This window comes from Hyaena hyaena, unplaced genomic scaffold, assembly GCF_003009895.1.
Source record: "Hyaena hyaena isolate Hyena2069 unplaced genomic scaffold, ASM300989v1 scaffold_248, whole genome shotgun sequence".
In the NCBI taxonomy this organism is placed as follows: domain Eukaryota; kingdom Metazoa; phylum Chordata; class Mammalia; order Carnivora; family Hyaenidae; genus Hyaena; species Hyaena hyaena.
Window position 1 is genome coordinate 25,032 of NW_024080881.1, and position 13,921 is coordinate 38,952.

The 13,921-nt window shown below is 52.3% G+C and overlaps 1 long non-coding RNA gene across 1 annotated transcript; it reads right to left on the reverse strand.

The window, feature by feature from the left end:
- Positions 1 to 9,535: 9,535 nt before the first annotated feature.
- LOC120240149 lies at positions 9,536 to 13,361 on the reverse strand. Its single transcript, XR_005530587.1, has 2 exons — positions 13,046 to 13,361; positions 9,536 to 10,009 (listed from the first exon to the last, which is right to left on the reverse strand). It is a non-coding gene; the product is annotated as an uncharacterized LOC120240149 (long non-coding RNA).
- Positions 13,362 to 13,921: the final 560 nt, after the last annotated feature.

Sequence of the window (13,921 nt, forward strand, 5' to 3'; positions counted from 1 at the left end):
CCCCCCCCCCACCCACCCGGCCCGGGAAGACCAGCACAGACCTGCCTGCAGGGAGGAGGCGGTGATCAGCCTGGGATGAGGGTCCAGAGGGAAGATCAGAAGCCAGGGGGCAAGGAACGAAGGGCCAAGGGTCCCCAACACTCCAGGACCATCAGCAAGGCCTGCACCCTCTCCCGAAAAGGGCAGCGAGAATTGTTCAGGACGGGGTAGTCTGGCCCCCAGAATGGAGGTCACCTCACCACTTACCACTTCTCCCATAAGTCAGCAAGGTGAGAAGGGCCTTGCCAACTAACACCGACACTGGGGACAGCAAGGTCCCAGCTGGCACTCTGCTTCCGTTTGCTATACCTCCGTGAACTTGTGATGCGCTCCCAACCGCCCGGTGAGGCAGCCGCAGCGCACAGATGAACACTGAGTGGAGGTCAACAGGCTACTGAAGGAGGGTCGGAGCCCAGACTCGGGCCTGGTTGGTTGGTTCTCATTGGGGGGGGGGCTGAAAAGCAATTACACAGGTGTCCTGATTCAGGAAATGAAGCAGGTGCATGACCCCACGTGTTTTTTATCACTGCTGTAACAAGTTACAGCGACTGTAGTGGCTTAAACTGCACAAATGTATTACCTTTTTTTTTAATGTTCATTTATTTTTGAGAGAGAGACAGAGTGTGAACCGAGGAGGAGCAGAGAGAGAGACACACACACAGAATCCAAAGCAGGCGCCAGGCTCTGAGCTGTCAGCACAGAGCCCGGCGTGAGGCTCGAACTCATGAACCTTGAGATCCTGGCCTGAGGCAAAGGCGGCGCTCAACTGCCTGAAACACCCAGGTGCCCCGAAAAATGTATTATCTTAACGTTCTGTAGGACAGAAGTCTGACAGGGGTCTCCCCGGGCTAAAAATCAAGGCGTTAGCAAGGCTGTGTTCCCTTCTGGAGGCTCTTTCTGGTCTTTTCCAGCTTAGAATGAGGCACCCACATTCTGTAGCTCACAGCACCCTTCTTTCATCTTCAAAGCCAGCAGTGTGGCCTCTCGTGAACCATTCTCTCATAGTGGCCCTTGCCTGTGACCCTCTTCCACCTGATCCATTTGCAAGGACCTTGTGATCAAACTGGCCCCACCAGGATAATCCATGACACCCTTCCTGTTTAACATCTTCTGATTAGTAACATTAATTCCCTGCAACCCTGATTCCTCTTTGCCATGTAATATAACATATTCACAGGCTCCAGGGAGGAAGATATGGACATCTTGGGGAGCCATTATTCTGCCTCCTGTCCCCTTTCTGGCATGGTCTGGGGAGGAGGCTGCAGGGAGAGACAGAGGCCCCAGCCATAGAAAGTCTTGGTGACCAATCAGGAGGCTGCTTTGTGCACAGAGCATGAAATCCACATCCCCTACACCAAGGGTCTGAAGTGCTCTGCTCACCCCAGGCATCTGGACCAGTCCTTCTGATTCTTTTGCTGGGAGTCAGCTCTGTTCTCACACGATAGCCAGGATAGAGAAGGTTCCAGCTCACAGCCTCCCAGGCTGGGCTAAGCGAGCCCTGAGCCCCACCAAGTACCAAAGAAGTGTGTGTCCGAAGTATTGCCCGGAAGGAAAGGCAATGGAAGCCTACAGAATCCTCCAGTAAGGCTGTAGTGTCGGATATCGTCTGCTGAGGATTCTAATGTCAGAGGAGGCTCTTGTGCAGAGAAAAGCTACCAACCGCTGCTTGTGCTTAAATGAATACTGTATTTATTAAACTTATAAATTGAAAAAAGAACTCGTTTTTCTTTTTTCAATGGCCGAGTGCAACTTGCAAATCTAGTTTTCTATTTCTAAATCTACTAATTTTTGTATGAAAACAAGAGTGATCACTTTCACTTATTCTTTGATGAATATTTAATTAACTCATAGGTTCAACAGATTAATTTCTAAAAATGAATGCCAATTACCAACGTAGGTAATTAAATTCCCTAATAGATTTTAAACTACATTTTATGAAGATGAAAGAGCCGGTCTTCTCAAATACCTCAAACTCTGCAAAAGAGACTTGCACATCTATGGGGCACCCGGGTGGTTCAGCCAGTTAAGCGTCCGACTTCAGCTCAGGTCATGATCACACAGTTTGTGGGCTCGAGCCCCACGTCAGGCTCTGTGCTGACAGCTCAGAGCCTGGAGCCTGCTTCAGATTCTCTATCTCCCTCTCTCTCTGACCCTCCCCTGCTCATGCCGTCTCTCTCTCTCTCTCAGAAATAAATTTTAAAAACATTAAAAATTTAAAAAATTTTTAAAAAGTAAACCTTAAAAAGAGACCTGCACATCTTTTTTTTTTTAATTTTTTAATGTTTTATTTCTTTCTAGGAGAGAGAAAGAGAGAGACAGCGTGAGCAGGGGAGGGTCAGAGAGAGAGGGAGTCACAGACTCCGAAACATGCTCCAGGCTCTGAGCTGGCAGTCAGCACAAAGCCTGACGCGGGGCTCGAACCCACGAACTGCGAGATCATGACCTGAGCGAAAGTCGGACGCTTAACCGACTAAGCCACCCAGGCGCCCCAAGAGACCTGCACATCTAACGGAATATATATATGTATGTATTTTAAACAAGGATATGTTCTTTCTTCTCTTTTTTTGTTTTGTTGTTGTTGTTGTTGTTTATTTTTGAGACAGAGCATGAGTGGGGGAGGGGCAGAGAGAGAGGGAGACACAGAATCCAAAACACGCTCCGGGCTCTGAGCTGTCAGCACGGAACCCGATGTGGGGCTCAAACCCGTGAACTGCGAGATCATGACCTGAGCCAGTCAGCCGCTCAACTGACTGAGCTCCCCAGGCGCCCCGAGACGTGACCTCTTAATGGGAGGAACAGCTGAATCTCATTGCAGAGGAAGGCATACCAGGATGCGAGAAATTATTACAACCATTTGATCTAATTAAAACCACAAATTACAGACGCCTGGCTGATGCAGTGGGTAGAGCATACGATGCTCAATCTTGGGATCCTCAGTTCGAGCCCCACGTTGGGTGCAGAGAGTCCTTAAAAAAAAAAAAAACCTCACAAATTAAATTGGACAGATTGACTTTAGTGTCTCAAAACCTTAAATAAACAGTCTGATATTGGCATGCTGTAACCAAACTCATTCCTTGGTATTCCTAAGTACCGAGATTCTGGGTTTGCTTTGCAGGCTTCCAGCCTCTCAGGGTTTGCTGGGCCCACGGGAAGAGCAGATTCCCCATCACGGCAGGGCTGAAGGTGCAGGGGGGCAGGGAGACCGCAGTATAGTGACGGTTTCCTAATACTCGTCCGAGATTTAAGAGCAGAGCAGGACCCAGGAGAATTCCGTCAGATCTAAAGGGACCCTCAAGCCCTGTCCTCTCTCCAGGAGCTTAACTGTACAGCCCAGGGCATCCCTGTTTCCTGAGAGTCCCTCGGGTTTCCACTCGACCCCACCTTTACCAGGCTACCTTCCTGCTTTTTACTGCTTCGACACAGGTGGACGAGACCCTGTGTCCCCCAGATCCCCCCGATATCTTCACTGTGTGATCACGCTTTTGCGCCTCCCGTCCATCCGGGTTGTAATGCTGTCTTCCTGTTTTACTTGATCACCTGCCTGTGTTCCATTTTACTGCCTGTGTCAACGGCCAGTATTGTGCAGTCATTACAATGGGACGATTATGAGGTACTGAGCGTCCAGCGCAGGTAACGATAAATCACAGGCCTGGACGGACAGCAGAGGACGCCCCTCCCCGATTCCTCTCGGGGCAGGTCTGAGGCCCAGGCCTATGACCTGGAGAAGGCTGCAGGCATTAGCTGTCCCCACCCCCTCAGACTTCAGAGGGGGCCTGGGAAGGACGTGGATGCTGAGGGGACACTTAGCTTGATGTATACAAAAAACTTGAACAGTAATGTGGGGCCCAAACCCACAACCCGGAGATCAAGAGTCACAGGCTCTACCACTGACTGAGTCAGCCAGGCGCCCCAACTGTAACAAATTTAAATAACACAATGGAAAGAGAAAGCCCCATGGGGCTCCTGGGTGTCTCGGTCTGTTAGGTGTCTGACTTCTGCTCAGGGGTTCACGAGTTTGAGCCCCACATCAGGCTCTGAGCTGACAGCTCAGAGCCTGGAGCCTGCTTCAGATTCTGCATCTCCTCTCTCTCTCTCTCTGCCCCTCCTGCCCTCAAAAATAAATTTTAAAATGTTAAAATATTTAAAAAAAAAAAAAAAAGCAAAAGCCCCTGTGATGAGCTGAATTGTGTTCCCCCAAAAATTCATATCTTGAAGTCCCAATTCTCGGTTTCTCACCATGTATTTGGAGACAGGCAGGGCCTTTGAACAGGTGATTGAGTAAAACATGAGGCTGTTAGGGGACCCCCACCCCAGTCTTACAAGTGCCCTTGTAAGAAGGGGGAGGCTGGACACATGGAGGAAAGAGCACACAAGTTCATGGCGAGAAGGTAGCCACGTGCAAGCCAAGGAGACAGGCCTCAGAGGACACCAGGTCTGCCAGCGCCTTGGTCTCAGACTTCTGGAGCTGGGAGAAAATACATTTCTGTTGTTGAAGCCGCCAAATCAGTGGTATTTATTTATGGCAGCCCCAGGAGGCTAATACAGCCCCCTCCCCCTCCCCAGCCGGCAGAGGTGCATATCAGGTTTTGATAGTCAGCTGGCTAACCTTCTAGTCTCTTTCCGGGCATTTAGAATTGCATATGAAGATATACACACATGCATTTCTTTCTTTTCTACTGTTTTTTTTTTTTTTTTTTTAAATAGGATTTGGCCACACACACTATTCCACAACTGACTTCTTCACTCCACAGTATATTGTGGACATGTTTCCATATCAGCATCTACCTGAGCATTCTTTTCTTTTTTAATGTCTATGTTTTGAGAGAGAGAGACAGAGACAGAGCACAAGCGGGAGAGGGGTAGAGAGAGAGGGGGACACAGAATCTGAAACAGGCTCCGGGCTCTGAGCTGTCAGCACAGAGCCTGACGTAGGACTCGAACTCACGGACTGCGAGATCATTGACCTGAGCTGAGGTCGGAGGCTTAATCGATTGAGCCACCCAGGCACCCCCTGACCATTCTTTTTTAATGCTCACAAATATTCCATTCTCTGGGGACAGCAGCATGTTTTTTCTTCCTTCCCTCCCCTCCCCTTCCCTCCCCCTCCCCCTCCCCCCTGCCTTAAACAACGTGAACTTATGTTCTCACAGTTGTGGAGGCTGAGAAGCCTCGAGTAGGGTGCCAGCACGCCCAGGTTCTGGGGAGGACATTTGCCTGGCTCGTAGATGGCGGCCCCCCTGCCCGGCTAGCTGGCTTGTACTTACAGAGAGAGAGAGAGAGAGAGAGAGAGAGAGAGAGAGAGAGAAGCTCTCCGGTGTTCCATGTTATGAAGACATGAATCCCATCGTGAGAGCCGCCCTCCAAAGTCTCCACCTTCAGTACCATGACAGTCAGGGGGCGGGGTTTCCACGCAGGGATTTGGGGCACACGATTCCGCCCAGAGCGAGAGGCAGGATCCAGGCATCCTCCATAGATGTCCTCCCAGCATCCTCCGTGATGGCCGTGGTTACCATCCCTTTTGCTGTCACAAACGAGGCTGCGATACCCCATCCTTGAACCCATGTGTCGCTAAGTGTATCTTCCCGCCAACGGGAGATGAGAGGGCCCGTTTCCCAAACTCGGGAAGCTCTCGAGAAACACGTGGTGGAAAGGAGACAGTGAGGTTGTGACATTTGGCTCTGCAGGGACCCAAGCATTTGGTCCAGAGAAGGGTGAGGAGAATGGGGAGTGAGGAAGTCCAGGGGAAGAACATCAGAGAGCCCCTCTGGGAGAGGTCGAGGGATCCACAGTGGGAGCCGAAGGGTGACAGGGTTCATTGGCTCATTTGCCACATGCTTACAAGCGTGCACCACGTCCCAGGCCCCGGCGGCACCCAACAGTGAACAGGTCACCGGCCCTGCCCTCGTGGAAGCAACGTCTGGTGCAGGAGACACACAGTAAACAAGTCAGCAAGCACAGGTCACTTCAGGCAGCGCTTGGAGCGGCCGAGAGACAGTGAGTGCAAAGAGCAGAGAACGGCCAGAGAGGCTGAAGCGAGTGGAGGGAAAGGGGAGGAGCAGCGAGGGAGGCAGGAGCGGGTGCCACGTGGGACATGGATTCCACGCGCCGGGACACCTCTGGACGGTGCTGGTCAAGGTTGCAGAGCAGCTGATTTTTTTTTTTTAATGTTTTATTTATTTCTGAGAGAGAGAAAGAGAGAGAGAGAGAGCGTGAGCAGGGGAGGGTCAGGGAGAGAGGGAGACACAGAGTCTGAAACAGGCTCCAGGCTCTGAGCTGTCAGTACAGAGCCTGACGCGGGGCTCGAACCCACAAACCATGAGATCATGACCTGATCCGAAGTCAGATGCCCAACAGACTAAGCCACCCAGGCGCCCCCAGCTGATTTTTTTATTTAAAAAAAGTTTTATGTTTATTTATTTTTGAGAGAGAGAGAGAGCATGAGCTGGGAAGGGGCAGAGAGAGAGAAGGAGACACAGAATCTGAAGGCAGCTCCAGGCTCTGAGCTGTCAGCACAGAGCCCGACGCTGGACTCGAACTCCCAAGCACAAGGCTGGAACACCCGAGCCGTGAGATCACAACCTGAGCCGAAGTCGGAGGCCTCACCAACTGAGCCACCCAGGCGCCCCTGGACCAGCTGATTTTTAAAGGGTGTCTCTTGGCAGCCTTAGGGACAATGGCCCTTGGACAAGCAGTTAGTACAGAGCTGGAGGGAGGTGGATGAAACAGGCACAGCTCTGTATCAGCAGGATTCTAGCATCAGCAGGAAAGTGGAAAGGACAGGAACAGCCATTGGAGGTGACACTTCTGGTGACAAATTGTCATGTGGCAAACTGCCTTAAGCTACCTTGTTTTGATGGCTGAAAACAACAGCCATTTGATTAAATCTCATGATTTGTGGGTTAGGGCTCAGCTCAGCGATTCTTCTGTTCCGGGTGGCCTCGCTGGGGTGGCTCCGTGGTATTCAGCAGGAGCTGAGGCTGGGCTAGAGGATCCCATATGGCTTCCGTCTCAAACCTTGGCTGGGATGGCTAACCAGCTAGGGCTCTCCACGTGGCTAGCCTGGGGTCCCTTAGCCAGTCAACCATGGCAGCCTTGGGGACAGTCCGGCTTCTGACAGGGCAGCACAGGGCTCAAAGAGGGAGCGTCTCAAAAGACCAGAAGAGGAAGCTGCCAGTTTTACAAGGCTTGGAAACTGGCACAGTGACACTCCTAGTATATTCTATTGGTCAAAGTAATCGCAAAAGCCACCAAATTCAAGGGGACGTAGACCTCCTTTCAAGGGAGGTCTTGAATTTGCACCACCTTCATCTCCCAGACTCCCAGGCTCCTTGACAGCCTTACCTTAGTATGGCCTGTCATATTATGTGCCCTGATCAACTTATTATTAATTGATTGATTTTTTGAGAGAGAAAGAGAGCAAGCAGGGGAGGGGCAGAGAGAGAGAGCAAGAATCCAAAGCAGGCTCTGCACCATCACCGCAGAGCCCAATGTGGGGCTCGAACTCAGGAACCATGAGATCATGACATGAGTTGAAATCAAGGGTTGGGGGTGCCCGGGTGGCTCAGATGGTTGAGTGTCTGACTTCAGCTCAGGTCATGATCTCACGGTTCGTGGGTTCGAGCCCCACGTCGGGCTCAGCACTGACGGCTAGCTCAGAGCCTGGAGCCTGTTTCAGATTTTGTGTCTCCCTCTCTCTCTGACCCTCCCCTGCTCGCACTCTTTCTCTCTCTCCTAGAAATAAATAAAACATTTAAAAAAAATTAAAAAAAAAAAACATTAAAAAAAAAGAAATCAAGGGTTGGATGCTTAACCCACTGAGCCACCCAGGCGCCCCACGCCCTGATCAATTTATTTTTATTTTTATTTTTCTTAATTAAAAAAATTTTTTTAAATTTATAGTTATGTTCAAGAGACAGAGAGACAGAGTGCAAGTGGGGCTCGAACCCACAAACTGCGAGATCATGACCTGAGCCAAAGCCGGACACCTAACTGACTGAGCCACCCAGGCGCCCCGCACTCTAATCAATTTAAATCTGCTTGTCGTGTGGCAAGCTTCACTCTCAAGTTTCAACCAAGCTCAGTTGTGCAAGAAGTATGAGGTCTTGGGACACCTGGATGGCTCAGTCAGTTAAGCGTCCGACTTTGGCTCAGGTCATCATCTCACGGTTCGTGAGTTCAAGCCTCATGTTGGGCCCTGTGCTGACAGCTCAGAGCCTGGAGCCTGCTTCGGGTTCTGTGTCTCCCTCTCTCTCTGACCCTCCCCTGCTTGCCCTCTCTGTCTCTCTCAAAATAAAATAAAGACATAAAAAAAAAAATGAAATACGATGCCTTGCATTTCCTTAGGTAAGGGTTTCGCAGCTTTAGTTCACTTGGGATCACGGAATTGCAGGAAGCTGGCCTGGGCCCTGTAGGATGTCAGCGGCATTCCTGGCCTCCAAGTTGTGACAATCACAGATGTCTCCAGGGGCACCTGGGTGGCTCAGTGGGTTAAGCGCCTGACTCTTGATTTCAGTTCAGGTCATGATCTCACGGTTCATGAGTTCAAGCCGTGTTGGGCTCTGCGCTGACAGCACGGAGCCTGCTTGGGATTCCCTTTCTCCTCCTCTCTCTCTGCCCCTCCCCTGCTTGCACACGCTCTCTCTGAAAATGAACTTAAAAAAAAATGTTAATGTCTCCAGATATTGCCAAATGTCCTCTGGGGGCAAAATCAGCCAGGCTGAGAGCCAGAAACTTGGGACCAACTCATCCTGACTCCAGGCCCCCTCCCTACCCAGCTGTGAGGAAGTATCACCCGAGTTACAGCGAGGGTTCTCATCCAGGTGGTCTCAGATGCGGGGGAGGGTGTGCGGCGCCCTAAGCCTCAGGATGAGCTCCGGTCCACTACCGTGACTGTTGTCACTGTCCTCACTGGGCTCACCGGGTGGTCCCCTGAATACGAAGACGGTCTCCTCCCGCCCTCCAACCCCACCGTGCGCCGCTCATGGCGTGTGGCCTGTGGGCACCAGCCCTCTCACACGGCATCCTGCAAAGCTGTCCCCCTCTGACTGCTCATCTACCAACCGGCCGAAGCTAGAAGATGGCTGGACAGTCTGTGGGTCTATGTCCAGCTGACGGAGTTTGCCGACAGACCGGACGTGGTTGTGGAAGACAGGGGTGAAGGACACCTCCGAAGTTTTCAGCCAGAACCAGTCTGAGAATAAGGAGGACACTGATGGGAAGGAAGTCAAGGGAGGAACGATTTGAGGGGGGGAGAATATTGGGAGCTCCGATTTGAACCCATTGGGAAGCCACTAACCACCCAAGTGGAGACATTAAAGAGACAGCGGGGTAGATCAGTCTGGAACTTGGGAGCAAGATCCGGGCTGAAGATAGAAACGTGGGAGTCATCGGAGATGCTATTTATAGCTGCGAGACTGCCCGAGATTACCCTGGTAGGCAGCGTGGGTCGTGAGGTCCCGCGCTGGGCTCTGGGGCTCTCATACGAATAATTATTAGATAATAATTACCATCATTTTATTCCTTAAAGCATCTGGCACCGTGCCTGGCTCTGTGTACAAGTTCACTGAATGGAACGCAATGTGGCGCCCCCCCCCCCCCCGCCGCCAATCAGGATTTAGATTCTACCTTAGCAGGACAGCCGGGAATTAGGATCGCTCAGTTAAGCAGGAATGAAAATATAGTTGAGAAATTTTTCAGAACCCGGAATGGAAGTTTGCTGTCACTTGCAGAAGCAGGCTGTCTTCAATTCCCGCTCCAAAGGCAAAGGTTCTTATCAAAACAAAATTCCGCGTCCCACAGACCCCGAAAGTTCTGGGCTGCAACCATTTCCTAACCCATAACATTTGGGGTGGGGGGGTGCTGTCCTGCAGAGAATTTGGTCACACACCTTCACTCCAGTGTTTCATTTGCTCCAGGATCTACGACCTCAGAACCAACTCCGAAGACAGGCTTCGCCATGTTGCTCCCCACCCTGGAGAGCAGAAAGCACCAGAATAGCAGCATGAATCACTCGGGAACTGTCATGTAACGCACGGGCCAGGACACCTTCTGCGGCGGCGGTGCTGCTTGTGTTCCAGGAATCTGGGGAAGGGGACGCAGGCGGACTGCATGGCCGCCTCCCCATCCCACTCCAGAAGGCTCTGAGTCTACAAAGACGTTTGAAGACGCCCATGGTGGTGAAAATGATAACAGCTAACATTTTTTAACAACCAGGAGTGACTTTACTGTGACCTTGGATAAGCTTAAGCTTTAGGGTTCTCTATTCACAGCCTTTCTAATTTGTATTTGTCTCTTCTCGAAGGCGGCTTTCAAGATTTTATGTTTTGGATCTGACAAGACTTGGATATGGATTATTTTGTCCCATCCTCACAGTAACCTTGGGAAGTCCTTGGCACTTCATCATCCCTATTTACAGGCAAGGACACTAGAGCATAGAAAAAGCCTTCTTTGGGTTCCTTGGAAATTTCAAATTTGTTTCAGCCTCAGGGCCTTTGCACCTTCGGTTGTCGTATCTGGAACCCTGTCCCTGGCTGGCTTCTCATCACTCCAGGGTCCCACGGGCCTTCGCTCACCACCTGCCTCTAGAGCTCCTTCTTTCCCTGCCTCCCTGGTTACTCTCTATCCCTTATCTTTTGCTTTCTTTCTTTTTTTTTTTTTTAATAGTACTCATCACTCTAGCTAACTTCATTTCTGCATTTGTTTTTAACAAATGCATACACTGCTTACTCTTCAGGGAGGCGGTTTTCAAAGTGCTTTGCAAATATCAAACAATGTGGGCACCTGGGTAGCTCAGCTGGTTGAGCATCAGACTCTTGATTTCAGCTCAGGTCATAATCTCCTGGTTTGTGGGTTCAAGCCCTGCATCAGACTCCACGCTGTCAGATTCTCTCTCCCTCTCTCTCTGCGCCTACCCCATTTGCATGCACATATTACCTCTCAAAATAATAACAATAAAAAAAAATCAAACAATTTAATCTTCACAACTACTCTGACAGTGAAACTTTTTCGGGGTGCCCAGGTAAGCATCCAACTCTTGATTTCAGTTAAAGTCACGAACCCAGAATCACGGGATTGAGCCCTGGGTCAGGCTCCACGTTAAGCATGGAGTCTGCTTTAAGATTCTCTCTCTCCCTCTCTTTCCCTCTGATCCTCTCCCCTGCTCACATGTGTGTTCTCTCTCTCTTTCCCTCTGCTCCTCTCCCCTCTTCACATGTGCTCTTTCTCTCTTTCAAAAACAAAACTTTTTGACCCATATTTTAAAATAGAAGCAATGGAAACACAGAGAGGCTAAGCAGGCTGCTTGAAGTCACACGCAGATGAGTGTAACTATCATTTACCTCTCCCACTAGAAGACACGACCCGCTGGAGCAGAAGCCACCATCTGTGAGCTGTAGGGACCACTATTGAGCCCCCTGCATCCAGAGCCGTGTGCTGCGCGTAACAGGACTATGATGTCATGATGAAGAGACCCGGCTATACAGAGGGAGGAATGGGAAAGAAGCCTGGAGAAGGGCTGTGGGAGATGGTGGAAGAGCAGCTGGGGGGGGGGGGGGAAGGCAGCAGTGGGATCAGCAAGAGTGCAGTGGTCTGGAGACAGCGCCAAGGACCAGTGAAAGGCCTTGCGGACAGGTGTATTTTAGCAGATGAGTAAGAGGGGCCAGAAGCCCGGGAAGCCCCTCCCTCCTTCGTGCTCCGCGTCCGGTGCATGAACAGGCCCTGGCACTTGGACTCCAACTTTCCCCAGCCCTCCTCCGCTCCCGCTGTGGCTCACAGCACCGCCACCGTTCTCCCGGGATGCAGCAATGGTCTCCTAAGAGGTCACCTACGCTGCAGCCATTGGAGTCCCAATCCATCAGATCGCGTACTTTTCTGTTCAAAACGTGCTGGCATGAACACAGTGGCCTCTCACCCTGCACCACCTGGCCCCTGCTTCCCCTTGGCCCAGCTCTCCCACTTCCTCCCTGCTCCCCCCATTCTGGCCACCTCAGTACAACTTCCACCCCAGGACCTTTGCATGTGTTGTTGCCTCGGACTGCAAGGGTCTGCCTCAGATTTTCCATCATCTCCCTCCCTTACTTCCTCAGGTCTTTGCTCAAATATTACCTTCTCACTGAGGTCTGGGCCCTGGCCAGCTTATTAAAGACGTAACAACCCTCACCTTTACCCAACACTCCTTAACCCATTCCCTGCTTTGTGTTTCTCCCCTGCACTTAAGCAGATATACCCTAGAAGCTTTTCAGGCGGGTCTCCCTCGCTAGAATGAGTGCCACGAGAACAGGGATGTCTGTCCGCTTTGTCCACTGCACTTTCTCCAGCGCCCGCAATCGCACCTGACACGTTCAATGATATTTGACAGATTAATAAGCACCTACTATGTGCAACGCACCCGGAAGATGAAGGTAAAAGGACACAGGGCCCCCGTGGACCTTACGAATTGCACGCGGCAACGATACCAAAGTTGCTTGTTTAGTTTGTGATTGGACACATGTATGGTCCACAGTGCGGTGAGAGCCAAGTGACGGTGGGTAAAAAGGAGTGTGCTCGCTGGAGGCGGGCCGTGACCCAACGTGGCCAGCTCATCTCAGCCTGCGGGGCGGAAAGAACCCGGCACGGCGGGTGGAACGAGGAAGTTTGCAGGCAGGTCGGAAGTGAAGGAGCCCCCCTAGTCTACTGAACGATGTCAGCGGGCTGGAGTTTGGTGCTGAAAATGCGGGGGGGGGGGGGGGGGGGGGCGGGGACAGGAAAGGAGGTGGCCCAAGTACGCCTGCTATGTATAGGCCCCGCGCTCCCGTCTAAAACCCTGCAAGAGTTTTGAGCAAGGGGTGTGGGTCTGCAGTGACTTTGGCTGGAGTGTTAAGAATGGGCCAGAGACGGCTGGGATGGAAGAGGAAGCTGGGACGGCAAGCCATTGCCAGAGAAAGGCCACTTAAAACCCTGGGCGGGGATGGCTTTGGGGGCGGGGTGGGGGGGAACCAAGGACACGGCAGGCCCCAAGCCTTCTGCACACCTGTCATGCGGCTTCTCTGTTCCATGAAGCACACACCTGTCCAGGAGGAAACGCCAGCGTCTCTCCCCCACGCTCTCAGCCCTTTGGGCTTCCCTCTTCCTCCCGGGGCCGCCACCACCCGCCAGTAGGTGACTGAGCGCGTCACTCACGTCTTTGTTCCCTCCCCCCGATGACCGAATAATGGCTCCCTCCACTAAGTGCTCAAGAAGTCACTGCATGAACGGGACACCTCCCACGGCCCTGCACGGCCAGACCCGTTAGCACGAGGGGATCCAGCGAGCCCCCGGCCGCCGCAGGGGGAGACCCCGCGGCCGTCCCACCCGAACCCCAGCTCCTTCGGTGCGTTCGACCCTTCGGCTACGAACAGCGGGATCTGGGCCCGACCCCGTAGCTCTCCCGAGGTCGACCCAGACGTCACCCCCACCGGCCGAGACCCCGGAGCTCCGCGTCGCTGGGGAGCAGCGGGCCGTCTGGGCCGGACTCGCACTGCACAAAGACGGGAGGCTGCGCGCAGAAGTCCCGGCCGCCACAGCCACCGCGGTAAAGAGCGACCGGGTCCCTGCGTTCCCATAAACCACTGCAGAGGCAAAATCCCGCCTTCCAAAGGGTAGCCATTTAGGCCTATCACCGCAAAGCGTCGGCAACTCTCCGCCCAATCGACTTTTTTTCAACCCGAAGGAGGTTCTCTCACCGAGTCCGTCAGCCCAATGGGAAAGGTGGAAATTTCCAGAAAGAACAGGACCAATGGGCGCGGCCAGCGCGGCCACGATTGGCGGACCAAGCAACCAATCCCTGTCGCAGAAGGGCGCCCCTCCCTCCAATCGTGGAGCCGGGGATGGGCGGTGCTTGTCGGGAAGAGTCCAATCCGGAGGCGCG